General features: G+C 40.9%; 4 non-coding genes across 4 annotated transcripts; all 4 read left to right on the plus strand.

Annotated features, from left to right (window-relative positions):
* The first annotated feature begins 615 nt into the window (after positions 1-615).
* trnas-aga (transfer RNA serine (anticodon AGA)) lies at positions 616-697 on the plus strand. Its single transcript has one exon. It is a non-coding gene; the product is annotated as a tRNA-Ser (tRNA).
* Positions 698-7,044: 6,347 nt separating this feature from the next.
* On the plus strand, positions 7,045-7,126 carry trnas-aga (transfer RNA serine (anticodon AGA)). Its single transcript has one exon. It is a non-coding gene; the product is annotated as a tRNA-Ser (tRNA).
* Positions 7,127-8,481: 1,355 nt separating this feature from the next.
* On the plus strand, positions 8,482-8,564 carry trnal-cag (transfer RNA leucine (anticodon CAG)). The gene has a single exon. It is a non-coding gene; the product is annotated as a tRNA-Leu (tRNA).
* Positions 8,565-10,306: 1,742 nt separating this feature from the next.
* Positions 10,307-10,389, plus strand: trnal-cag (transfer RNA leucine (anticodon CAG)). Its single transcript has one exon. It is a non-coding gene; the product is annotated as a tRNA-Leu (tRNA).
* Positions 10,390-12,318: the final 1,929 nt, after the last annotated feature.

The following is a 12,318-nucleotide window of genomic DNA, read 5'->3' on the forward strand; positions in this document are numbered from 1 at the left end:
CAGTTTAGCGCTCATTCAATGACGATTTACTACTCTTTCCCATTGAAGGCCATATTGAGGTTAAATCAATGACTGGACTTTTTAATTTATAAAAACAAATGACTATTGAAAGTGAAAGTCAGTATCGTGCATAGTTGTTCTGGTCTCTGTGGTGATTTTAGAGCGTTGTTCATATTTCTACTTTTACCGCATACACTTTAACCCGATACCCAGTTACTGTGCTGTAGTCAGGATGGCCGAGCGGTCTAAGGCGCTGTGTTCAGTTCGCAGTCTCCCATGGAGGCGTGGGTTCAAATCCCACTTCTGACAGTTTTTTAGTGCCTCTCAGGAGTCATGCTGCTCAGCAGTAATAATAAGAATGATGAAATAACAACTTCACACAGTGAAATAACAATTCATAATAAACACTCTCAAATGCAGACCTTCTGGAGCTGAGCAAAGATCAAGGTTAAATAAGAAAACAGCTGGACTTAATAACAAATGAATGAGGGGAACATTTTGCGTTATTGCATTATAATGAGTTACTGCATTATCTTTCAGTTGTTAAATTTCACTTTCTGTAGGCTATGCCTGTTGGCCCATTCACTCCTAACAAGCTTGTTTTCTTCTGTCAGCGTTGTCGTGGCCGAGTGGTTAAGGCGATGGACTAGAAATCCATTAGGATCTTCCTGCGCAGGTTCAAATCCTGCCGACAACGAAAATGCATTTTTTTGACCCCTCCGGAGGTTGAAGTTTAGTCGTGTTTCTTATACCAATCGCATCCTCTCAGATCTCCGCAAGTACATAGGGATTAGTTGTCCATTTGGGATAGGACCGCAGGCCATCTATCCCACTTCACACCTTTACACACCTGGTTATCCAGCCTTCTAGCTCTATAGGCCACAGTAGCATAGGTTACAGGTTTGTAGTCAAGCCACATATTTCAGGTGAGATCCCATGATACACTCAACAATACAACAACACGATTCTCATGAATAACCATTAAGCCATTTGCTAAGATTTCCCCCATTTTGACATGTGGAAACCTGTTGTCACTCTTACCCTGACGGGAAGCTCCAGACACTTTTTTGGTCCTATCTGAGGCATTTTTAAATTCATGTCAAATTGGCCATATTCTGAAGACACTCTTATAGTCTGCAGGGTAATTGAACTGGTCACATCTAATGTCAAGCCACAGGTAACAGGTGAGAAACCTTGTTAAACCCTAAAAGAAAAAGAAAAAACTCGATTGCATTGAAAATAACCATTAAGTCATTCAGGTCGCAGACTCCCCTATAGGCATGGTTTGAAACCCCCTCCTGACAACTTTTTAGCGCCTGCATGTCATGCACCTTTGTAAAATCCAGTTGAAAAATAAATGACTTAAGGTAACGTAAATGACACCTAGTTAATATGAGTAGTGAATAACTATCGTATTTTTAATATTCTGCAAAAACAGCTAGTTGATGAGAGGCTGAAAGAGAATTGCAAGAATCGCGCAATTTCACAGGCGGGCCCCAAACAGGCAAATAACAAAAATAATCTCGGAACGCAGAACTCGTCGGTCGTTGTCAGTGGATTGTGTTGGCGGGAAGAACAAAAATATTGTCTGCAGGGTAATCGAAGTCGCCGCATCTAATGTCAAGTCACAGGTGAGCTGCCTTGTTAAACCCTAAAAATAAATAATAACACGATTGCTTTGAAATGACCCATTAAGCCATTTGTAAGGATTTCCCCATGTGAACCTGTTGTCACTCTTACCCTGATGGTTGCTGATATTTCCAGACACTTTTTCAGTCTTATCTGAGGAATTTTATCATTTATATCAGAATGGCCATATTCTGATGCCAGTTTAGCGCTCATTCAATGGCGATTTACTACTCTTTCCCATTGAAGGCCATATTGAGGTTAAATCAATGACTGGACTTTTTAATTTATAAAAACAAATGACTATTGAAAGTGCAAGTCAGTATCGTGCATAGTTGTTCTGGTCTCTGTGGTGATTTTAGAGCGTTGTTCATATCTCTACTTTTACCGCATACACTTTAACCCGATACCCAGTTACTGTGCTGTAGTCAGGATGGCCGAGCGGTCTAAGGCGCTGCGTTCAGGTCGCAGTCTCCCATGGAGGCGTGTGTTCAAATCCCACTTCTGACAGTTTTTTAGTGCCTCTCAGGAGCCATGCTGCTCAGCAGTAATAATAAGAATGATGAAATAACAACTTCACACAGTGAAATAACAATTCATAATAAACACTCTCAAATGCAGACCTTCTGGAGCTGAGCAAAGATCAAGGTTAAATAAGAAAACAGCTGGACTTAATAACAAATGAATGAGGGGAACATTTTGTGTTATTGCATTATAATGAGTTACTGCATTATCTTTCAGTTGTTAAATTTCACTTTCTGTAGGCTATGCCTGTTGGCCCATTCACTCCTAACAAGCCTGTTTTCTTCTGTCAACGTTGTCGTGGCCGAGTGGTTACGGCGATGGACTAGATATCCATTAGGATCTTCCTGCGCAGGTTCAAATCCTGCCGACAATGAAAATGCTTTTTTTTGACCCCTCCGGAGGTTGAAGTTTAGCCGTGTTTCTTATACCAATCTCATCCTCTCAGATCTCCGCAAGTACATAGGGATTAGTTGTCCATTTGGGATAGGACTGCAGGCCATCTGTCCCACTTCACACCTTTACACACCTGGTTATCCAGCCTTCTAGCTCTATAGGCCACAGTAGCATAGGTTACAGGTTTGTAGTCAAGCCACAGATTTCAGGTGAGATCCCATGATACACTCAACAATACAACAACACGATTCTCATGAATAACCATTAAGCCATTTGCTAAGATTTCCCTCATTTTGACATGTGGAAACCTGTTGTCACTCTTACCCTGACGGGAAGCTCCAGACACTTTTTTGGTCCTATCTGAGGCATTTTTAAATTCATGTCAAATTGGCCATATTCTGAAGACACTCTTATAGTCTGCAGGGTAATCGAACTGGCCACATCTAAAGTCAAGCCGCAGGTAACAGGTGAGAAACCTTGTTAAACCCTAAAAGAAAAAGAAAAAACTTGATTGCATTGAAAATAACCATTAAGTCATTCAGGTCGCAGACTCCCCTATAGGCATGGTTTGAAACCCCCTCCTGACAACTTTTTAGCGCCTGCATGTCATGCACCTTTGTAAAATCCAGTTGAAAAATAAATGACTTAAGGTAACGTAAATGACACCTAGTTAATATGAGTAGTGAATAACTATCGTATTTTTAATATTCTGCAAAAACAGCTAGTTGATGAGAGGCTGAAAGAGAATTGCAAGAATTGCGCAATTTCACAGGCGGCCCCCAAACTGGCAAATAACAAAAATAATCTCGGAACGCAGAACTCGTCGGACGTTGTCAGTGGATTGTATTGGCGGGAAGAACAAAAATATCGTCTGCAGGGTAATCGAAGTCGCCGCATCTAATGTCAAGTCACAGGTGAGCTGCCTTGTTAAACCCTAAAAATAAATAATAACACAATTGCGTTGAAATGACCCATTAAGCCATTTGTAAGGATTTCCCCCATGTGGACCTGTTGTCACTCTTACCCTGATGGTTGCTGATATTTCCAGACACTTTTTCAGTCTTATCTGAGGAATTTTATCATTTATATCAGAATGGAAAAATTCTGATGCCAGTTTAGCGCTCATTCAATGGCGATTTACTACTCTTTCCCATTGAAGGCCATATTGAGGTTAAATCAATGACTGGACTTTTTAATTTATGAAAAACAAATGACTATTGAAAGTGCAAGTCAGTATCGTGCATAGTTGTTCTGGTCTCTGTGGTGATTTTAGAGCGTTGTTCATATTTCTACTTTTACCGCATACACTTTAACCCGATACCCAGTTACTGTGCTGTAGTCAGGATGGCAGAGCGGTCTAAGGCGCTGCGTTCAGGTCGCAGTCTCCCATGGAGGCGTGGGTTCAAATCCCACTTCTGACAGTTTTTTAGTGCCTCTCAGGAGTCATGCTGCTCAGCAGTAATAATAAGAATGATGAAATAACAACTTCACACAGTGAAATAACAATTCATAATAAACACTCTCAAATGCAGACCTTCTGGAGCTGAGCAAAGATCAAGGTTAAATAAGAAAACAGCTGGACTTAATAACAAATGAATGAGGGGAACATTTTGTGTTATTGCATTATAATGAGTTACTGCATTATCTTTCAGTTGTTAAATTTCACTTTCTGTAGGCTATGCCTGTTGGCCCATTCACTCCTAACAAGCTTGTTTTCTTCTGTCAACGTTGTCGTGGCCGAGTGGTTAAGGCGATGGACTAGAAATCCGTTAGGATCTTCCTGCGCAGGTTCAAATCCTGCCGACAACGAAAATGCATTTTTTTGACCCTTCCGGAGGTTGAAGTTTAGTCGTGTTTCTTATACCAATCGCATCCTCTCAGATCTCCGCAAGTACATAGGGATTAGTTGTCCATTTGGGATAGGACTGCAGGCCATCTATCCCACTTCACACCTTTACACACCTGGTTATCCAGCCTTCTAGCTCTATAGGCCACAGTAGCATAGGTTACAGGTTTGTAGTCAAGCCACAGATTTCAGGAGAGATCCCATGATACACTCAACAATACAACAACACGATTCTCATGAATAACCATTAAGCCATTTGCTAAGATTTCCCCCATTTTGACATGTGGAAACCTGTTGTCACTCTTACCCTGACGGGAAGCTCCAGACACTTTTTTGGTCCTATCTGAGGCATTTTTAAATTCATGTCAAATTGGCCATATTCTGAAGACACTCTTATAGTCTGCAGGGTAATCGAACTGGCCACATCTAAAGTCAAGCCACAGGTAACAGGTGAGAAACCTTGTTAAACCCTAAAAGAAAAAGAAAAAACTTGATTGCATTGAAAATAACCATTAAGTCATTCAGGTCGCAGACTCCCCTATAGGCATGGTTTGAAACCCCCTCCTGACAACTTTTTAGCGCCTGCATGTCATGCACCTTTGTAAAATCCAGTTGAAAAATGAATGACTTAAGGTAACGTAAATGACACCTAGTTAATATGAGTAGTGAATAACTATCGTATTTGTAATATTCTGCAAAAACAGCTAGTTGATGAGAGGCTGAAAGAGAATTGCAAGAATCGCGCAATTTCACAGGCGGGCCCCAAACAGGCAAATAACAAAAATAATCTCGGAACGCAGAACTCGTCGGTCGTTGTCAGTGGATTGTATTGGCGGGAAGAACAAAAATATCGTCTGCAGGGTAATCAAAGTCGCCGCATCTAATGTCAAATCACAGGTGAGCTGCCTTGTTAAACCCTGAAAATAAATAATAACACGATTGCGTTGAAATGACTCATTAAGCCATTTGTAAGGATTTCCCCCATGTGGACCTGTTTTCACTCTTACCCTGATGGTTGCTGATATTTCCAGACACTTTTTCAGTCTTATCTGAGGAATTTTATCATTTATATCAGAATGGCCATATTCTGATGCCAGTTTAGCGCTCATTCAATGACGATTTACTACTCTTTCCCATTGAAGGCCATATTGAGGTTAAATCAATGACTGGACTTTTTAATTTATAAAAACAAATGACTATTGAAAGTGCAAGTCAGTATCGTGCATTGTTGTTCTGGTCTCTGTGGTGATTTTAGAGCGTTGTTCATATTTCTACTTTTACCGCATACACTTTAACCCGATACCCAGTTACTGTGCTGTAGTCAGGATGGCCGAGCGGTCTAAGGCGCTGCGTTCAGGTTGCAGTCTCCCATGGAGGCGTGGGTTCAAATCCCACTTCTGACAGTTTTTTAGTGCCTCTCAGGAGTCATGCTGCTCAGCAGTAATAATAAGAATGATGAAATAACAACTTCACACAGTGAAATAGCAATTCATAATAAACACTCTCAAATGCAGACCTTCTGGAGCTGAGCAAAGATCAAGGTTAAATAAGAAAACAGCTGGACTTAATAACAAATGAATGAGGGGAATAACTAACGTGAGGGGAATGAGGGGAATAACTAACGTATTTTTAATATTCTGCAAAAACAGCTAGTTGATGAGAGGCTGAAAGAGAATTGCAAGAATCGCGCAATTTCACAGGCGGGCCCCAAACAGGCAAATAACAAAAATAATCTCGGAACGCAGAACTCGTCGGTCATTGTCAGTGGATTGTATTGGCGGGAAGAACAAAAATATCGTCTGCAGGGTAATCAAAGTCGCCGCATCTAATGTCAAGTCACAGGTGAGCTGCCTTGTTAAACCCTAAAAATAAATAATAACACGCTTGCGTTGAAATGACCCATTAAGCCATTTGTAAGGATTTCCCCCATGTGGACCTGTTGTCACTCTTACCCTGATGGTTGCTGATATTTCCAGACACTTTTTCAGTCTTATCTGAGGAATTTTATCATTTATATCAGAATGGCCATATTCTGATGCCAGTTTAGCGCTCATTCAATGACGATTTACTACTCTTTCCCATTGAAGGCCATATTGAGGTTAAATCAATGACTGGACTTTTTAATTCATAAAAACAAATGACTATTGAAAGTGCAAGTCAGTATCGTGCATAGTTGTTCTGGTCTCTGTGGTGATTTTAGAGCGTTGTTCATATTTCTACTTTTACCGCATACACTTTAACCCGATACCCAGTTACTGTGCTGTAGTCAGGATGGCCGAGCGGTCTAAGGCGCTGCGTTCAGGTTGCAGTCTCCCATGGAGGCGTGGGTTCAAATCCCACTTCTGACAGTTTTTTAGTGCCTCTCAGGAGTCATGCTGCTCAGCAGTAATAATAAGAATGATGAAATAACAACTTCACACAGTGAAATAGCAATTCATAATAAACACTCTCAAATGCAGACCTTCTGGAGCTGAGCAAAGATCAAGGTTAAATAAGAAAACAGCTGGACTTAATAACAAATGAATGAGGGGAACATTTTGTGTTATTGCATTATAATGAGTTACTGCATTATCTTTCAGTTGTTAAATTTCACTTTCTGTAGGCTATGCCTGTTGGCCCATTCACTCCTAACAAGCCTGTTTTCTTCTGTCAACGTTGTCGTGGCCGAGTGGTTAAGGCGATGGACTAGAAATCCATTAGGATCTTCCTGCGCAGGTTCAAATCCTGCCGACAACGAAAATGCATTTTTTTGACCCCTCCGGAGGTTGAAGTTTAGTCGTGTTTCTTATACCAATCGCATCCTCTCAGATCTCCGCAAGTACATAGGGATTAGTTGTCCATTTGGGATAGGACTGCAGGCCATCTATACCACTTCACACCTTTACACACCTGGTTATCCAGCCTTCTAGCTCTATAGGCCACAGTAGCATAGGTTACAGGTTTGTAGTCAAGCCACAGATTTCAGGAGAGATCCCATGATACACTCAACAATACAACAACATGATTCTCATGAATAACCATGAAGCCATTTGCTAAGATTTCCCCCATTTTGACATGTGGAAACCTGTTGTCACTCTTACCCTGACGGGAAGCTCCAGACACTTTTTTGGTCCTAACTGAGGCATTTTTAAATTCATGTCAAATTGGCCATATTCTGAAGACACTCTTAGGCTGCAGGGTAATCGAACTGGCCACATCTAAAGTCAAGCCACAGGTAACAGGTGAGAAACCTTGTTAAACCCTAAAAGAAAAAGAAAAAACTCGATTGCATTGAAAATAACCATTAAGTCATTCATGTCGCAGACTCCCCTATAGGCATGGTTTGAAACCCCCTCCTGACAACTTTTTAGCGCCTGCATGTCATGCACCTTTGTAAAATCCAGTTGAAAAATAAATGACTTAAGGTAACGTAAATGACACCTAGTTAATATGAGTAGTGAATAACTATCGTATTTTTAATATTCTGCAAAAACAGCTAGTTGATGAGAGGCTGAAAGAGAATTGCAAGAATCGCGCAATTTCACAGGCGGGCCCCAAACAGGCAAATAACAAAAATAATCTTGGAACGCAGAACTCGTCGGTCGTTGTCAGTGGATTGTATTGGCGGGAAGAACAAAAATATCGTCTGCAGGGTAATCAAAGTCGCCGCATCTAATGTCAAGTCACAGGTGAGCTGCCTTGTTAAACCCTAAAAATAAATAATAACACGATTGCGTTGAAATGACTCATTAAGCCATTTGTAAGGATTTCCCCCATGTGGACCTGTTGTCACTCTTACCCTGATGGTTGCTGATATTTCCAGACACTTTTTCAGTCTTATCTGAGGAATTTTATCATTTATATCAGAATGGCCATATTCTGATGCCAGTTTAGCGCTCATTCAATGACGATTTACTACTCTTTCCCATTGAAGGCCATATTGAGGTTAAATCAATGACTGGACTTTTTAATTTATAAAAACAAATGACTATTGAAAGTGCAAGTCAGTATCGTGCATAGTTGTTCTGGTCTCTGTGGTAATTTTAGAGCGTTGTTCATATTTCTACTTTTACCGCATACACTTTAACCCGATACCCAGTTACTATGCTGTAGTCAGGATGGCCGAGCGGTCTAAGGCGCTGCGTTCAGGTCGCAGTCTCCTATGGAGGCGTGGGTTCAAATCCCACTTCTGACAGTTTTTTAGTGCCTCTCAGGAGTCATGCTGCTCAGCAGTAATAATAAGAATGATGAAATAACAACTTCACACAGTGAAATAACAATTCATAATAAACACTCTCAAATGCAGACCTTCTGGAGCTGAGCAAAGATCAAGGTTAAATAAGAAAACAGCTGGACTTAATCACAAATGAATGAGGGGAACATTTTGTGTTATTGCATTGTAATGAGTTACTGCATTATCTTTCAGTTGTTAAATTTCACTTTCTGTAGGCTATGCCTGTTGGCCCATACACTCCTAACAAGCCTGTTTTCTTCTGTCGACGTTGTCGTGGCCGAGTGGTTAAGGCGATGGACTAGAAATGCATTAGGATCTTCCAGCGCAGGTTCAAATCCTGCCGACAATGAAAAAGCATTTTTTTGACCCCTCCTGAGGTTGAAGTTTAGTCGTGTTTCTTATACCAATCGCATCCTCTCAGATCTCCGCAAGTACATAGGGATTAGTTGTCCATTTGGGATAGGACTGCAGGCCATCTATCCCACTTCACACCTTTACACACCTGGTTATCCAGCTTTCTAGCTCTATAGGCCACAGTAGCATAGGTTACAGGTTTGTAGTCAAGCCACAGATTTCAGGTGAGATCCCATGATACACTCAACAATACAACAACACGATTCTCATGAATAACCATGAAGCCATTTGCTAAGATTTCCCCCATTTTGACATGTGGAAACCTGTTGTCACTCTTACCCTGACGGGAAGCTCCAGACACTTTTTTGGTCCTATCTGAGGCATTTTTAAATTCATGTCAAATTGGCCATATTCTGAAGACACTCTTAGGCTGCAGGGTAATCGAACTGGCCACATCTAAAGTCAAGCCACAGGTAACAGGTGAGAAACCTTGTTAAACCCTAAAAGAAAAAGAAAAACTTGATTGCATTGAAAATAACCATTAAGTCATTCAGGTCGCAGACTCCCCTATAGGCATGGTTTGAAACCCGCTCCTGACAATTTTTTAGCGCCTGCATGTCATGCACCTTTGTAAAATCCAGTTGAAAAATAAATGACTTAAGGTAACGTAAATGACACCTAGTTAATATGAGTAGCGAATAACTATCGTATTTTTAATATTCTGCAAAAACAGCTAGTTGATGAGAGGCTGAAAGAGAATTGCAAGAATCGCGCAATTTCACAGGCGGGCCCCAAACAGGCAAATAACAAAAATAATCTCGGAACGCAGAACTCGTCGGTCGTTGTCAGTGGATTGTATTGGCGGGAAGAACAAAAATATCGTCTGCAGGGTAATCAAAGTCGCCGCATCTAATGTCAAGTCACAGGTGAGCTGCCTTGTTAAACCCTAAAAATAAATAATAACACGATTGCGTTGAAATGACTCATTAAGCCATTTGTAAGGATTTCCCCCATGTGGACCTGTTGTCACTCTTACCCTGATGGTTGCTGATATTTCCAGACACTTTTTCAGTCTTATCTGAGGAATTTTATCATTTATATCAGAATGGCCATATTCTGATGCCAGTTTAGCGCTCATTCAATGACGATTTACTACTCTTTCCCATTGAAGGCCATATTGAGGTTAAATCAATGACTGGACTTTTTAATTTATAAAAACAAATGACTATTGAAAGTGCAAGTCAGTATCGTGCATATTTGTTCTGGTCTCTGTGGTGATTTTAGAGCGTTGTTCATATTTCTACTTTTACCGCATACACTTTAACCCGATACCCAGTTACTGTGCTGTAGTCAGGATGGCCGAGCGGTCTAAGGCGCTGCGTTCAGGTCGCAGTCTCCCATGGAGGCGTGGGTTCAAATCCCACTTCTGACAGTTTTTTAGTGCCTCTCAGGAGTCATGCTGCTCAGCAGTAATAATAAGAATGATGAAATAACAACTTCACACAGTGAAATAACAATTCATAATAAACACTCTCAAATGCAGACCTTCTGGAGCTGAGCAAAGATCAAGGTTAAATAAGAAAACAGCTGGACTTAATCACAAATGAATGAGGGGAACATTTTGTGTTATTGCATTGTAATGAGTTACTGCATTATCTTTCAGTTGTTAAATTTAACTTTCTGTAGGCTATGCCTGTTGGCCCATACACTCCTAACAAGCCTGTTTTCTTCTGTCGACGTTGTCGTGGCCGAGTGGTTAAGGCAATGGACTAGAAATGCATTAGGATCTTCCAGCGCAGGTTCAAATCCTGCCGACAATGAAAATGCATTTTTTTGACCCCTCCGGAGGTTGAAGTTTAGTCGTGTTTCTTATACCAATCGCATCCTCTCAGATCTCCGCAAGTACATAGGGATTAGTTGTCCATTTGGGATAGGACTGCAGGCCATCTATCCCACTTCACACCTTTACACACCTGGTTATCCAGCCTTCTAGCTCTATAGGCCACAGTAGCATAGGTTACAGGTTTGTAGTCAAGCCACAGATTTCAGGTGAGATCCCATGATACACTCAACAATACAACAACACGATTCTCATGAATAACCATGAAGCCATTTGCTAAGATTTCCCCCATTTTGACATGTGGAAACCTGTTGTCACTCTTACCCTGACGGGAAGCTCCAGACACTTTTTTGGTCCTATCTGAGGCATTTTTAAATTCATGTCAAATTGGCCATATTCTGAAGACACTCTTAGGCTGCAGGGTAATCGAACTGGCCACATCTAAAGTCAAGCCACAGGTAACAGGTGAGAAACCTTGTTAAACCCTAAAAGAAAAAGAAAAAACTCGATTGCATTGAAAATAACCATTAAGTCATTCAGGTCGCAGACTCCCCTATAGGCATGGTTTGAAACCCCCTCCTGACAATTTTTTAGCGCCTGCATGTCATGCACCTTTGTAAAATCCAGTTGAAAAATAAATGACTTAAGGTAACGTAAATGACACCTAGTTAATATGAGTAGTGAATAACTATCGTATTTTTTATATTCTGCAAAAACAGCTAGTTGATGAGAGGCTGAAAGAGAATTGCAAGAATCGCGCAATTTCACAGGCGGGCCCCAAACAGGCAAATAACAAAAATAATCTCGGAACGCAGAACTCGTCGGTCGTTGTCAGTGGATTGTATTGGCGGGAAGAACAAAAATATCGTCTGCAGGGTAATCAAAGTCGCCGCATCTAATGTCAAGTCACAGGTGAGCTGCCTTGTTAAACCCTAAAAATAAATAATAACACGATTGCGTTGAAATGACTCATTAAGCCATTTGTAAGGATTTCCCCCATGTGGACCTGTTGTCACTCTTACCCTGATGGTTGCTGATATTTCCAGACACTTTTTCAGTCTTATCTGAGGAATTGTATCATTTATATCAGAATGGCCATATTCTGATGCCAGTTTAGCGCTCATTCAATGACGATTTACTACTCTTTCCCATTGAAGGCCATATTGAGGTTAAATCAATGACTGGACTTTTTAATTTATAAAAACAAATGACTATTGAAAGTGCAAGTCAGTATCGTGCATAGTTGTTCTGGTCTCTGTGGTGATTTTAGAGCGTTGTTCATATTTCTACTTTTACCGCATACACTTTAACCCGATACCCAGTTACTGTGCTGTAGTCAGGATGGCCGAGCGGTCTAAGGCGCTGCGTTCAGTTCGCAGTCTCCCATGGAGGCGTGGGTTCAAATCCCACTTCTGACAGTTTTTTAGTGCCTCTCAGGAGTCATGCTGCTCAGCAGTAATAATAAGAATGATGAAATAACAACTTCACACAGTGAAATAACAATTCATAATAAACACTCTC

Source organism: Oncorhynchus mykiss, chromosome 16 (assembly GCF_057628025.1).
Source record: "Oncorhynchus mykiss isolate SJ-2025 chromosome 16, ASM5762802v1, whole genome shotgun sequence".
Taxonomy (NCBI): Eukaryota; Metazoa; Chordata; class Actinopteri; order Salmoniformes; family Salmonidae; genus Oncorhynchus; species Oncorhynchus mykiss.